Source organism: Brassica napus (genome assembly GCF_020379485.1).
Source record: "Brassica napus cultivar Da-Ae chromosome A2 unlocalized genomic scaffold, Da-Ae chrA02_Random_16, whole genome shotgun sequence".
Classification (NCBI taxonomy): Eukaryota; Viridiplantae; Streptophyta; class Magnoliopsida; order Brassicales; family Brassicaceae; genus Brassica; species Brassica napus.
In genome coordinates, this window is record NW_026013935.1 from 4,968 (window position 1) to 20,890 (window position 15,923).

The 15,923-nt window shown below is 30.6% G+C and overlaps 2 pseudogenes; both read left to right on the forward strand.

Annotated features, from left to right (window-relative positions):
- The first annotated feature begins 13,347 nt into the window (after positions 1-13,347).
- LOC125593970 lies at positions 13,348-14,327 on the forward strand (annotated as a pseudogene).
- Positions 14,328-15,338: 1,011 nt separating this feature from the next.
- LOC125593971 lies at positions 15,339-15,904 on the forward strand (annotated as a pseudogene).
- Positions 15,905-15,923: the final 19 nt, after the last annotated feature.

A 15,923-nucleotide genomic window follows, 5' to 3' on the forward strand; every position in this document is an offset into this window, starting at 1 on the left:
TTCTGCATTTGTATTAATGTATATTAAACTCAATTTCATAGTACATGTGCGTCGTTTAAATTTTTTTGTCAATTAATTTAGTAAAACTTCCTAATACTCCCTAAATTGGTTGACTAACCACTATAAAATCGATATTCTCTAGAAAAACGGAGACAACAAAGGTTCCAAACTCTTTGACCTTCATCATATGTTAGTGAGGGATGTAACTATGCATTAAAATAGAATTTTCATTTTTTTGAATTTTTCTCAAAATCTATGGGTTAACCCCTACGAAAATATTGATTTTTCGGTAAATGCTCTATATACTGAAGCATATGATCTTTAGTGTTGTTTTAAAATTTCTAAACACATTTTATATTCGTATTAATGTATATTAAACTCTATTTCATGGTACATGTGCGTCGTTTAAATTTTCGTCAATTAATTTATTAAAACTTCATAATACTCCCTAAATTGGTTGACTAACCACTATAAAATCGCTATTCTCTAGAAAAACGGAGACAACAAAGGTTCCAAACCTCTTTGACATTCATCATATGTTAGTAAAATATGCAACTATGAATTAAAACAGAATTTTCATTTTTTAAATTTTTTTTCTCAAAATCTATGGGTTAACCCCTACGAAAATATTGAATTTTTGGGTAAATGCTCTATATACTGAAGCATATGATCTTTAGTCTTGTTATAAAATTTCTCAACACATCCTGAATTCGTATTAATGTATATTAAACTCTATTTCATGGTACATGTGCGTTGTTTATATTTTTTGTCAATTAATTTAGAAAAACTTCATAATACTCCTTAAAATGGTTGTTGACTAACCACTATAAAATCGCTATTTTCTAGAAAAACGGAGACAACAAAGGTTCCAAACCTCTTTGACCTTCATCATATGTTAGTGAGGGATGCAACTATGCATTAAAATAGAATTTTTGATTTTTTGAATTTTTCTCAAAATCTATGGGTTAACCCCTACAAAATATTTAATTTTTCGGTAAATGCTCTATATACTGAAGCCTATGATCTTTACTGTTGTTTTAATATTTCTAAACACATTCTGCATTTGTATTAATGTACATTAAACTATATTTCATGGTACATGTGCGTCGTTTAAATTTTTTGTCAATTAATTTAGTAAAACTTCATAATACTCCGTAAATTGGTTGACTAACCACTATAAAATCGGTATTTTCTAGAAAAACGGAGACAACAAAGGTTCCAAACCTCTTTGACCTTCATCATATGTTAGTGAGGGATGCAACTATGCATTAAAATAGAATTTTCATTTTTTTTGAATTTTTCTCAAAATCTATGGGTTAACACCCCTACGAAAATATTTCGGTAAATGCTCTATATACTGAAAGCTATGATCTTTACTGTTGTTTTAATATTTCTAAACACATTCTATATTTGTATTAATGTATATTAAACTCGATTTCATGGTACATGAGCGACGTTTAAATTTTTCGTCAATTAATTTAGTAAAACTTCATAGTACTCCCTAAATTGGTTGACTAACCACTATAAAATCGCTATTTTCTAGAAAAAAGTGACAACAAAGGTTCTAAACCTCTTTGACCTTAATCATATGTTAGTGAAGGATGCAACTATGCATTAAAATAGAATTTTTTTTTTTTTGAATTTTTCTCAAAATCTAAGGGTTAACCCTTACGAAAATGTTGAATTTTTCGGTAAATGCTCTATATACTGAAGCATATGATCTTTAGTGTTGTTTTAAAATTTTTAAACACATTCTGCATTTGTATTAATGTATATTAAATTCAATTTCATAGTACATGTGCGTCGTTTAATTTTTTTGTCAATTAATTTAGTAAAACTTCATAATACTCCCTAAGTTGGTTGACTAACCACTATAAAATCGCTATTTTCTAGAAAAACAGAGACCACAAAGGTTCAAAACCTCTTTGCCTTCATCATATGTTAGTGAAGGATGCAACTATGCATTAAAATAGAATTTTCATTTTTTTTGAATTTTTCTCAAAATCTATGGGTTAACACACCTACGAAATATTTAATATTTCGGTAAATGCTCAATATACTGAAGCCTATGATCTTTACTGTTGTTTTAATATTTCTAAATATATTCTATATTTGTATATTAAACTCATTTCATGGTACATGTGCCTCGTTTAAATTTTTCGTCAATTAATTTAGTAAAACTTCAAATACTACTCCCTAATTGGTTGACTAACCACTATAAAATCGCTATTTTCTAGAAAAACAGAGACAACAAAGGTCCAAACCTCTTTGACCTTCATCATATCTTAGTGAAGGATGCAACTATGCATTAAAAAGATTTTTATTTTTTTGAATTTTTCTCAAAATCTATGGGTCCCTTACGAAAATATTGAATTTTTCGGTAAATGCTCTATATACTGAAGCATATGATCTTTAGTGTTGTTTTAAAATTTCTAAACACATTCTGCATTTGTATTAATGTATATTAAACTCAATTTCATAGTACATGTGCGTCGTTTAAATTTTTTTGTCAATTAATTTAGTAAAACTTCCTAATACTCCCTAAATTGGTTGACTAACCACTATAAAATCGCTATTTTCTAGAAAAACGGAGACAACAAAGGTTCCAAACCTATTTGACCTTCATCATATGTTAGTGAGGGATGTAACTATGCATTAAAATAGAATTTTTATTTTTTTGAATTTTTCTCAAAATCTATGGGTTAACCCCTACGAAAATATTGAATTTTTCGGTAAATGCTCTATATACTGAAGCATATGATCTTTAGTGTTGTTTTAAAATTTCTAAACACATTTTATATTCGTATTAATGTATATTAAACTCTATTTCATGGTACATGTGCGTCGTTTAAATTTTCGTCAATTAATTTATTAAAACTTCATAATACTCCCTAAATTGGTTGACTAACCACTATAAAATCGCTATTCTCTAGAAAACGGAGACAACAAAGGTTCCAAACCTCTTTGACATTCATCATATGTTAGTAAATATGCAACTATGATTAAAAGAATTTTCATTTTTAAATTTTTTTTCTCAAAATCTATGGGTTAACCCCTACGAAAATATTGAATTTTTGGGTAAATGCTATATATACTGAAGCATATGATCTTTAGTGTTGTTATAAAATTTCTCAACACATCCTGAATTCGTATTAATGTATATTAAACTCTATTTCATGGTACATGTGCGTTGTTTAATTTTTTTGTCAATTAATTTAGAAAAACTTCATAATACTCCTTAAATGGTTGTGACTAACCACTATAAAATCGCTATTTTCTAGAAAAACGGAGACAACAAAGGTTCCAAACCTCTTTGACCTTCATATATGTTAGTGAGGGATGCAACTATGCATTAAAATAGAATTTTCATTTTTTTGAATTTTTCTCAAAATCTATGGGTTAACCCCTACAAAATATTTAATTTTTCGGTAAATGCTCTATATACTGAAGCCTATGATCTTTACTGTTGTTTTAATATTTCTAAACACATTCTGCATTTGTATTAATGTACATTAAACTATATTTCATGGTACATGTGCGTCGTTTAATTTTTTGTCAATTAATTTAGTAAAACTTCATATACTCCGTAAATTGGTTGACTAACCACTATAAAATCGCTTTTTCAATAAAAACGGAGACAACAAAGGTTCAAACCTCTTTGACCTTCATCATATGTTAGTGAAGGATGCAACTATGCATTAAAATAGATTTTCATTTTTTTGAATTTTTCTCAAAATCTATGGTTAACCCTTACGAAAATATTGAATATTTCGGTAAATGCTCTATATACTGAAGCATATGATCTTTAGTGTTGTTTTAAAATTTCTAAACACATTCTGCATTTGTATTAATGTATATTAAACTCTATTTCATGGTACATGTGCGTCGTTTAAATTTTTTCTTAATTAATTTAGTAAAACTTCATAATACTCCGTAAATTGGTTGACTAACCACTATAAAATCGCTATTTTCTAAAAAAACGGAGACAACAAAGGTTCCAAACCTCTTTGACCTTCATCATATATTAGTGAGGGATGCAACTATGCATTAAAATATAATTTTCATTTTTTTTTATTTTTTCTCAAAATCTATGGGTTTACACCCCTACGAAATATTTAATATCTCGGTAAATGCTCTATATACTGAAGCCTATGATCTTTACTGTTGTTTTAATATTTCTAAATACATTCTATATTTGTATATTAAACTCAATTTTATGGTACATGTGCGTCGTTTAAATTTTTCATCAATTAATTTAGTAAAACTTCATAATACTCCCTAAATTGGTTGACAACCACTATAAAATCGCTATTCCTAGAAAAACAGAGACAAAAAAAGGTTCCAAACCTCTTTGACCTTCATCATATCTTATTGAAGGATACAACTATGCATTAAAACAGAATTTTTATTTTTTTGAATTTTTCTCAAAATCTATGGGTTAACCCCTACAAAATATTTAATATTTCGGTAAATGCTCTATATACTCAAGCCTATGATCTTTACTGTTTTTTTAATATTTCTAAACACATTCTATATTTGTATTAATGTATATTAAACTCTATTTCATGGTACATGTGCGTCGTTTTAATTTTTTCGTCAATTAATTTAGTAAAACTTCATAATAGTACCCAAATTGGTTGACTAACCACTATAAAATCGATTTCTCTAGAAACACGGAGACAACAAAGGTTCCAAACCTCTTTGACCTTCATCATAATGTTAGTAAAGATGCAACTATGCATTAAAAGAATTTTCATTTTTTAAATTTTTTTCTCAAAATCTATGGTTAATGCTCTATATACTGAAGCATATGATATTTAGTGTTGTTTTAAAATTTCTAAACACATTCTGCATTTGTATTAATGTATATTAAACTCTATTTCATGGTACATGTGCGTCGTTTAATTTTTTTGTCAATTAATTTAGTAAAACTTCATAATACTCTCTAAATTGGTTGACTAACCACTATAAAATCGCTATTTTCTAGAAAAACGGAGACAACAAAGGTTCCAAACCTCTTTGACCTTCCTCATATGTTAGTTAGATGCAACTATGCATTAAAATAGAATTTTTTATTTTCTTAAATTTTTCTCAAAATCTATGAGTTAAATAGAAAATATTGAATTTTTCTGTAAATACTCAATATACTGAAGGATATGATCTTTAGTGTAGTTTTAAAATTTCTAAACAAATTCTGCATTTGTATTAATGTATATTAAACTCTATTTCATGGTACATGTGCGTCGTTTTAATTTTTTTGTCAATTAATTTAGTAAAACTTCATAATACTCTCGAAATTGGTAGACTAACCACTATAAAATCGCTATTTTCAAGAAAAACGGAGACAACAAAGGTTCCAAACCTCTTTGACCTTTATCATATGTTAATGAAGGATGCAACTATGCTTTAAAATAGAATTTTCATTTTTTTGAATTTTTCTCAAAATCTATGGGTTAACCCTTACGAAAATATTGAATTTTTCGGTAAATGCTCTATATACTGAAGCATATGATCTTTTGTGTTGTTTTAAAATTTCTAAACACATTATGCATTTGTATTAATGTATATTAAACTCTATTTTATGGTACTTGTGCGCGTCGTTTAAATTTTTTTGTCAATTAATTTAGTAAAACTTCATAATACTCCCTAAATTGGTTGACTAACCACTATAAAATCGCTATTGTCTAGAAAAACGGAAACAACAAAGGTTCCAAACCTCTTTGACCTTCATCATATGTTAGTGAATGATGCAACTATGCATTAAAATAAATTTTCATTTTTTTTGAATTTTTTTCAAAATCTATGGGTTAATAACCCCTACAAAATATTTAATATTTCGGTAAATGCTCTATATACTCAAGCCTATGATCTTTACTGTTTTTTTAATATTTCTAAACACATTCTATATTTGTATTAATGTATATTAAACTCTATTTCATGGTACATGTGCGTCGTTTAAATTTTTTCGTCAATTAATTTAGTAAAACTTCATAATAGTACCCAAAATGGTTGACTAACCACTATAAAATCGCTATTCTCTAAAAAAACGGAGACAACAAGGTTCCAAACCTCTTTGACCTTCATCATATGTTAGTAAAAGATGCAACTATGCATTAAAACAGAATTTTCATTTTTTAAATTTTTTTCTCAAAATCTATGGGTTAACCTAACCCCCTACGAAAATATTAAATTTTTCGGTAAATGCTCTATATACTGAATCATATGATCTTTAGTGTTGTTTTAAAATTTCTAGACACATTCTGCATTTGTATTAATGTATATTAAACTCTATTTCATGGTACATGTGCGTCGTTTAAGGTTTTTGTCAATTAATTTAGTAAAACTTAATAATACTCCTCTAAATTGGTTGACTAACCACTATAAATCGATATTCTCTAGAAAAACGGAGACAACAAAGGTTCCAAACCTCTTTGACCTTCATCATATGTTAGTGAATGATGCAACTATGCATTAAAATAGAATTTTCATTTTTTTGAATTTTTCTCAAAATCTATGGGTTAACCCCTACAAAATATTTAATATTTTGGTAAATGCTCTATATACTAAAGCCTATGATATTTACGGTTTTTTTAATATTTCTAAACACATTCTATATTTGTATTAATGTATATTAAACTCTATTTCATGGTACATATGCGTCGTTTAAATTCTTTCGTCAATTAATTTAGTAAAACTTCATAATACTATCCAAATTGGTTGACTAACCACTATAAAATCGCTATTCTCTAGAAAAACAGAGACAACAAAGGTTCCAAACCTCTTTGACCTTCATCATATGTTAGTAAAGATGCAACTATGCATTAAAACAGAATTGTCATTTTTTAAATTTTTTTCTCAAAATCTATGGGTTAATCCCCTACGAAATATTGAATTTTTCGGTAAATGCTCTATATACTGAAGCATATGATCTTTAGTGTTGTTTTAAAAATTTTAAACACATTCTGCATTTGTATTAATGTATATTAAACTCTATTTCATGGTACATGTGCGTCGTTTAAATTTTTTGTCAATTAATTTAGTAAAACTTCATAATACTCTAAATATAAATTGGTTCACTAACCAAATAATCGCTATTTTCTAGAAAAACGGAGACAACAAAGGTTCCAAACCTTTTTGACCTTCATCATATATTAGTGAGGGATGCCACTATGCATTAAAATAGAATTTTCATTTTTTTGAATTTTTCCCAAAATCTATGGGTTAACCCCCCTACGAAATATTTTATTTTTCGGTAAATGCTATATATACTGAAGCCTATGATCTTTACTGTTGTTTTAATATTTCTAAAAACATTCTATTTTTGTATTAATGTATATTAAACTCTCTTTCATGGTACATGGGCATCGTTTAAATTTTTCGTCAATTAATTTAGTAAAATTTTATAATACTTCCTAAATTGGTTGACTAACCACTATAAAATCGCTATTCTCTAGAAAAACGGAGACAATAAAAAGGTTCCAAACCTCTTTGACCTTCATCATATGTTAGTGAAGGATGCAACTATGCATTAAAATAGAATTTTTTATTTTTTTAAATTTTTCTCAAAATCTATGAGTTAAATAGAAAATATTGAATTTTTCGGTAAATACTCAATATACTGAAGGATATGATCTTTAGTGTAGTTTTAAAATTTATAAACACATTATGCATATGTATTAATGTATAATAAACTCTATTTCATGGTACATGTGCGTCGTTTAAATTTTTTTTTCAATTAATTTAGTAAAACTTCATAATACTTCCTAAATTGGTTGACTAACCACTATAAAATCGCTATTTTCAAGAAAAACGGAGACAACAAAGGTTCCAAACTCTTTGACCTTCATCATATGTTAGTGAAGGATGCAACTATGCATTAAAATAGAATTTTCATTTTTTGAGTTTTTGTCAAAATCTATGGGTTAACCCTTACGAAAATATTGAATTTTTCGGTAAATGCTCTATATAATGAAGCATATGATCTTTAGTGTTGTTCTAAAATTTCTAAACACATTATGCATTTGTATTAATGTATATTAAACTCTATTTCATGGCACATGTGCCTCGTTTAAATTTTTTTATCAATTAATTTAGTAAAACTTCATAATACTCCCTAAATTGGTTGACTAACATCTATAAAATCGATGTTCTCTAGAAAAACGGAGACAACAAAGGTCCAAACCTCTTTAACCTTCATATATTTAGTGAATGATGCAACTATGCATTAAAATAGAATTTTCATTTTTTTGAAATTTTCTCAAAATCTATAGGTTAACCCCTACAAAATATTTAAAATTTTGGTAAATGCTCTATATACTAAAGCCTATGATATTTACTGTTTTTTTAATATTTCTAAACACATTCTATATTTGTATTAATGTATATTAAACTCTATTCATGGTACATATGCGTCGTTTAAATTTTTTCGTCAATTATTTAGTAAAACTTCATAATACTATCCAATTGGTTGACTAACCACTATAAAATCGCTATTCTCTAGAAAAACGGAGACAACAAAGGTTCCAAACCTCTTTGACCTTCATCATATGTTAGTAAAGATGCAACTATGCATTAAAACAGAATTTTTATTTTTAAATTTTTTTCTCAAAATCTATGGGTTAATCCCCTACGAAATATTGAATTTTTCGGTAAATGCTCTATATACTGAAGCATATGATCTTTAGTGTTGTTTTAAAATTTCTAAACACATTCTGCATTTGTATTAATGTATATTAAACTCTATTTCATGGTACATGTGCGTCGTTTAAATTTTTGTCAATTAATTTAGTAAAACTTCATAATACTCCCAAAATTGGTTCACTAACCACTATAAAATCGCTATTTTCTAGAAAAACGGAGATAACAAGGGTTCCAAACCTCTTTGACCTTCATCATATGTTAGTGAGGGATGCAACTATGCATTAAAATAGAATTTTCATTTTTTTGAATTTTTCCAAAATCTATGGGTTAACCCCCCCTACGAAATATTTTATTTTTCGGTAAATGCTATATATACTGAAGCCTATGATCTTTACTGTTGTTTTAATATTTCTAAAAACATTCTATATTTGTATTAATGTATATTAAACTCTCTTTCATGGTACATGGGCATCGTTTAAATTTTTCGTCAATTAATTTAGTAAAACTTCATAATACTTCCTTCCTATTGGTTGACTAACCACTATAAATCGCTACTCTTTAGAAAAACTGAGATAATAAAAAGTTTCCAAACCTCTTTGACCTTCATCATATGTAAGTGAAGGATGCAACTATGCATTAAAATAGAATTTTTTATTTTTTTTAATTTTTCTCAAAATCTATGAGTTAAATAGAAAATATTGAATTTTTCGGTAAATACTCAATATACTGAAGGATATGATTTTTAGTGTAGTTTTAAAAGTTATAAACACATTATGCATATGTATTAATGTATATTAAACTCTATTTCATGGTACATGTGCATCGTTTAAATTTTTTTTTCAATTAATTTAGTAAAACTTCATAATACTTCCTAAATTGGTTGACTAACCACTATAAAATCTATATTTTTAAGAAAAACGGAGACAACAAAGGTTCCAAACCTCTTTGACCTTCATCATATGTTAGTGAAGGATGCAACTATGCATTAAAATAGAATTTTCATTTTTTGAGTTTTTGTCAAAATCTATGGGTTAACCCTTACGAAAATATTGAATTTTTCGGTAAACGCTCTATATACTGAAGCATATGATCTTTAGTGTTGTTCTAAAATTTCTAAACACATTATGCATTTGTATTAATGTATATTAAACTCTATTTCATGATACATGTGCGTCGTTTAAATTTTTTTGTCAATTAATTTAGTAAAACTTCATAATACTCCCTAAATTGGTTGACTAACCACTATAAAATCGATATTCTCTAGAAAAACGGAGACAACAAAGGTTCCAAACCTCTTTGACCTTCATCATATGTTAGTGAATGATGCAACTATGCATTAAAATAGAATTTTCATTTTTTTTGAATTTTTCTCAAAATCTATGGGTTAATCCCTACAAAATATTTAATATTTGGTAAATGCTCTATATACTAAAGCCTATGATATTTACTGTTTTTTTTAATATTTCTAAACACATTCTATATTTGTATTAATGTATATTAAACTCTATTTCATGGTACATATGCGTCGTTTATTTTCGTCAATTAATTTAGTAAAACTTCATAATACTATCCAAATTGGTTGACTAACCACTATAAAATCGCTATTCTCTAGAAAAACGGAGACAACAAATGTTCCAAACCTCTTTGACCTTCATCATATGTTAGTAAAAGATGCAACTATGCATTAAAACAGAATTTTCATTTTTTAAATTTTTTTCTCAAAATCTATGGGTTAATCCCCTACGAAAATATTGAATTTTTCGGTAAATGCTCTATATACTGAAGCATATGATCTTTAGTGTTGTTTTAAAATTTCTAAACACATTCTGCATTTGTATTAATGTATATTAAACTCTATTTCATGGTACATGTGCGTCGTTTAAATTTTTTGTCAATTAATTTAGTAAAACTTTATAATACTCCCTAAATTGGTTGACTAACCACTATAAAATCGCTATTTTCTAGAAAAATGGAGAACAAAGGTTCCAAACCTTATTGACCTTCATCATATGTTTTAGTGAGGGATGCAACTATGCATTAAAATAGAATTTTCATTTTTTGAATTTTTCTCAAATCTCTATGGGTTAATATCCCCCTACGAAATATTTTATTTTTCGGTAAATGCTCTATATACTGAAGCTTATGATCTTTACTTTACTGTTGTTTTAATATTTCTAAACATATTTTTATTTGTATTAATGTATATTAAACTCTCTTTCATGGTACATGGGCATCGTTTAAATTTTTCGTCAATTAATTTAATAAAACTTCATAATACTCCCTAAATTGGTTGACTAACCACTATAAAATCGCTATTCTCTAGAAAAACGGAGACAACAAAGGTTTCAAACCTCTTTGACCTTCATCATATGTTAGTGAGGGATGCAACTATGCATTAAAATAGAATTTCATTTTTTTGAATTTTTCTCAAATCTATGGGTTAACCCCTACAAAATATTTAATTTTTCGGTAAATACTCTATATACTGAAGCCTATGATCTTTACTGTTGTTTTAATATTTCTAAACACATTCTATATTTGTATTAATGTATATTAAACTCTATTTCATGGTACATGTGCGTCGTTTAAATTTTTCGTCAATTAATTTAGTAAAACTTCATAATACTCCCTAAATTGGTTGACTAACCACTATAAAATCTTTATTCTCTAGAAAAACGGAGAAAACAAAAGTTCCAAACCTTTTTGACCTTCATCATCCCTTTCTTATTAAAGGAGGAGCATTGATATAAATAAACCTTGGCCTCATGTGTTTATTACATGAGTGTCATTTCCTAGGTGTCATCACCACATGCACTCTCATTTACTTTTTAAAAAACCCTTCATAAACTAGAAAAATTACAAACAAATGCCACTGGTCATTACATTATACTATGATTTCGGATTTCAAAAATAACCTTCGGATTACATTTCGATTTAAAAAAAAAACCGGAATCTAAATAAGGTAGCATATTAACTTCTTCCTAAGAGAGACTTTATGGTATGTTCGAAAATTTGGAAGTGTTTCATTTAAATAAGGCAACACAATAAGTATCTCATCTAAAGTTATGTACGCTTTAGTACAATTTTTGATTCTTTAAACGTGGTACAACTAAATTCTTTAACCTGTATCAGTACTTGGTACATCTAAAGTTCATATCAAAATTCATAAAACTAATCTTGCAACAAGCAAACTATGTTTATCATAAAACTAATCTAGAATCGTTTATCATAATGTTCATATCATAACCTATACGAATGTTCATATCAAATCGTTTTATGATATTTTTGATTCAATTCATCGAAAATAACCAATTAAATCCAAGACTTAATGCTTCAAAGTATTAAGGAAAGACAATTGAATTGTTAACGTAATCAAGGACACTAAATTCAAAGAATTGTAAAACTTACCTTAATCGATAGGGGAATGATTCTGAAATATTTTTATACATTGTTCCGTTTATATTTTATTAGACAATTACTTATGTTTCATTTAATATTATATTTATAATTTACCCGCATACAAACAAATATACAATTTAATTTTAATGGCCATATAAATTTATATTGACATACTAAAATTCTTAGCTATAATCCGTACTTTCTTTCATATATTTTTTTTACTATGACTTTAACTTTTATTATGTCTACATATTAAAAGTTATAATACTTTAATAATCTCCTCGCTCTGCGCAGGACGCGGGTTATCACCCTAGTAACCTTTTTACAAACCTGTTAAGCGGTGGAAGTTTGGGTTCAATGCCCACTGCTGAAGGAGCTGTCTCTGATTGTTTGGGAAGCCTCTCTTCTTATCCCTCTACGACTGGTTCTTGGAGGTATATGCTATTAAGACTTACTCTGATTTACATCTTAAAGTTGAGAACTTTGTTGTTTTGATTCTGTGATGTTCTTGTTTTAAAGCATGGAGAAGTTTACAAACTTGCGTTTGGTCCAAAGGCATTTGTTGTCATCTCTGATCCTATTGTTGCGGCATGTCCTCAGAGAGAACGCGTTTTCCTATGACAAGGTAATGGAGTCAGTCAGTGTCTTTGTTTTGTTTTCTTTTGGTACCACCATCAAGTAACTTTCCTTTGTGTTTTTTTTTTAGGGAGTTCTTGCTGAGATCTTAGAGCCCGTCATGGAAAAGGGTTGATACCTGCTGACCTTGATACCTAGAAGTTAAGAAGAAGAGGTAAGTAAAGCTGTTTTTGTTACTCTCTCTATGTTTATGGCCATTGATGATGATCTGTGTTGCAGCTATAACTCCTGCGTTCCATGCATTGTATTTGGAGGCCATGGTCAAAGTATTCAGCAACTGTTCTGAGAAAATGATACTGAAATTGAAATTGAAAAACTTATAGTTTTTAAATTTATACATTTTAAACTTTTTTTTCTGGTATATTTATTTTTAATCATGCAATTAATAAAATTTAATTTTAATTTAAAAAAAATATTTTTTCTATTTCTAAGAACTCCTAATTGGAAATCACCATTAGACACATTATTTTGACTAGAATCCTTAACTATTCAAACAAAAACAAATAAAAAAAAATAAAAATAAATTAATATAATAATGATAAGGACTCCAAGAAGGAATCCACCATTGCGGATGTTCTAATATATTATAGCCTATAAAAGCGGACAAGACCGAAGTATCAGTTTCATACACATCAGACAACTTCGAATCAAAAGACAAACAGTCAAACAGATATGTCCGAACCATCTGAAGCCTCTGATCCTTGCGCTCTCATAGGCATCGTAAAGAATCCAGATGGCACCATCACTCGCGACCCACCAGATTCCCCTGCGTCCCAGCCGAACCTGACCTCTCCTCTCCAGTCATATCCAAAGACATCATCGTATCAGACTTCACGTGGATGCGTCTCTACCTCCCCACCGCCACTACGTTTGCCTAAACAAAACTCTCTCTCGTCGTCTACTACCACGGCGGAGGCTTCATCACCGGCAGCGTCGACTTCAAACTCTACGACGACTTCTGCAACCTCATGGCGCGCGTGCTCACGTGGTCGTCGCGTCACCTTCGTACCGGCTAGCTCCCGAGCACAGACTCCCGGCGGCGTACCACGACGGAGCGGACGCTCTGACGTTTATTAGAAAGTCCGACGACGAGTGGATCAAATCTCACGTCTATCTCTTTAACGTGTTTCCTCATGGGACAGGCTCGGTGGTAACTTGGCTTACAGTGTCGGACATAGAGTCGCAAATGTACTTGATCCGTTATTACGTATATGTGGATTGATCTTACACCATCCGTTCTTCGGCGGGGAAGAGCGGTGCGAGTCCAAGATCAGACATGAGAACGATCGTGTTTTTCCGCCTGCTGTCGGAGACCTTTGTTGGGAGCTTTGTCTCCCTGTCGGAGAGAATAGGGACCATGCGTATTCGAATCCGACAATGGGAGATGGACTGGAGGTACTCGGAGCGTTGAAGTGGAAGGTGATGGTGTGTGGAGGAGGAGGAGATCCGATGATAGATAGGCAGAGAGATGTGGCGAAGCTGATGAAGGAGAAGGGAATTCATGTGGTGGAGTGTTTTACTGACGGCGATGTTCATGGTGCTGAGCTCGGTGATCCGTCCAAGAGTCAAACTCTGTTTGCTTCCATCAAAAGTTTCATTTCATCTACACCGTATCGTTTTTAAAAGACATCCATAAAATAAGGAGGCTTATACTAGAGGCCCATCCCCCAGCCCATATTGTAGGCCCATTTAAGGATTACCTTTATGTATTGGTTCGTGGAAAAATTATAAATAAGAAGCCCAAGAGGCTGGCTCTCTCTCTCTCTCTTTTGTTAGACATGTCTCGTTTTCTCTTCTAGAACATGGCATGGACATTCCTATACTTCAATGTTGTCGAAGGCCTGCCTGTTTACTGATTTAAATAAAGGTTTATTAATGACTTTACTCAGGAGATCTGGTTTCAAGTTTTAGAGAAGGCAAATTATGCACATTAATTGTTTTGATCTCTCCCATCATTGTCGGTGTAGATTTTTAGCAAAGACAGTATCAAATGAATTAGTTGTGTCAATCTCCCCGAAAGAGATTTTAATTATAGTACATTAACGCTTTACTATCAATATGTTTGCCTGATATTTGATTTGCCAAACTTCAAATTAGTTTTGTGCATTGAATTTTCTGCGAACTTCTCAACCAACGAAAGAGACGTGCCAACTACTTGTGTACCAGAAAAAGTCTCTTGTTCTCTTTAGTGCACAAAAAGAGAAAGCAAAGAGCACTACGTTTTCCCTGGTTGCAATGTCATTGTTTCCTTTAGTGTCTCATCTTTTTCCACTTGAGTTTTGCATTACAATGTTTCATCAAGTAAACTGTGTTAAATCATTCACATCAAATATAAGAATTATTTCAGTGTTAACTTAAAACTATGATCTGTTCTGTTATTAGTTTGCATTTTAACAAAACGAAAACATTTTATTAAGTTTCAAAAAAACATTTTATTGACAGTAATTACCTTCAAAAAAGTTTTTTTTTGTCAGCCCAAATCCTATTTTTACAAATAATTACGAAACAATGAATTCAATTAAGTCAATTTCGGACCCACTAAACAAAGTATTAGACTATTATCCAAGCTTTTCAAGATAAAATAAATTGAAATTTTTTGCTATTTTCTTTTTTTATTGCCTATAAAATCGGAGAAGACTGAAGGATTCAGTTTCATACACAACACAAGACTTCGAATAATGTCCGAACCATCTCCAGTCTCTGATCCTTACGCTCACATAGGCATCGTAAGAACCCAGATGGCTCCATCACTCGCGACCCCACCAGATTCCCGTACGCCTCAGCCACACCTGACCCCTCCCCGGTAAACCGTCGTATCCAAAGACATCACCGTGAGCCACTCAAACTCCACGTGGATGCGTCTCTACGTCCCCGTTACCGCACTAAACGACGGCGTTTCGTCTAAAAAACTCCCTCTCGTCGTCTACTACCACGGCGGAGGCTTCGTCATCTGCAGCGTCGACTTCAAACCCTTCCACGACTTCTGCAACCGTATGGCGCGTGAGCTCAACGCGGTCGTCGCGTCGCCTTCCTACCGGCTGGCTCCGGAGCACAGACTCCCGGCGGCGTACGACGACGGAGTGGACGCTCTGAGGTTTATTAGAACCTCAGACGACGAGTGGATCAAGTCTCACGCTGATCTCTCCAACTGTTTTCCTCATGGGGACAAGCGCTGGTGGTACTTGGCCTACAACGTCGGGCTCAGATCCGCCTTGGCGGACCTGAGTCCGTACGTATCCGGGGCTGGA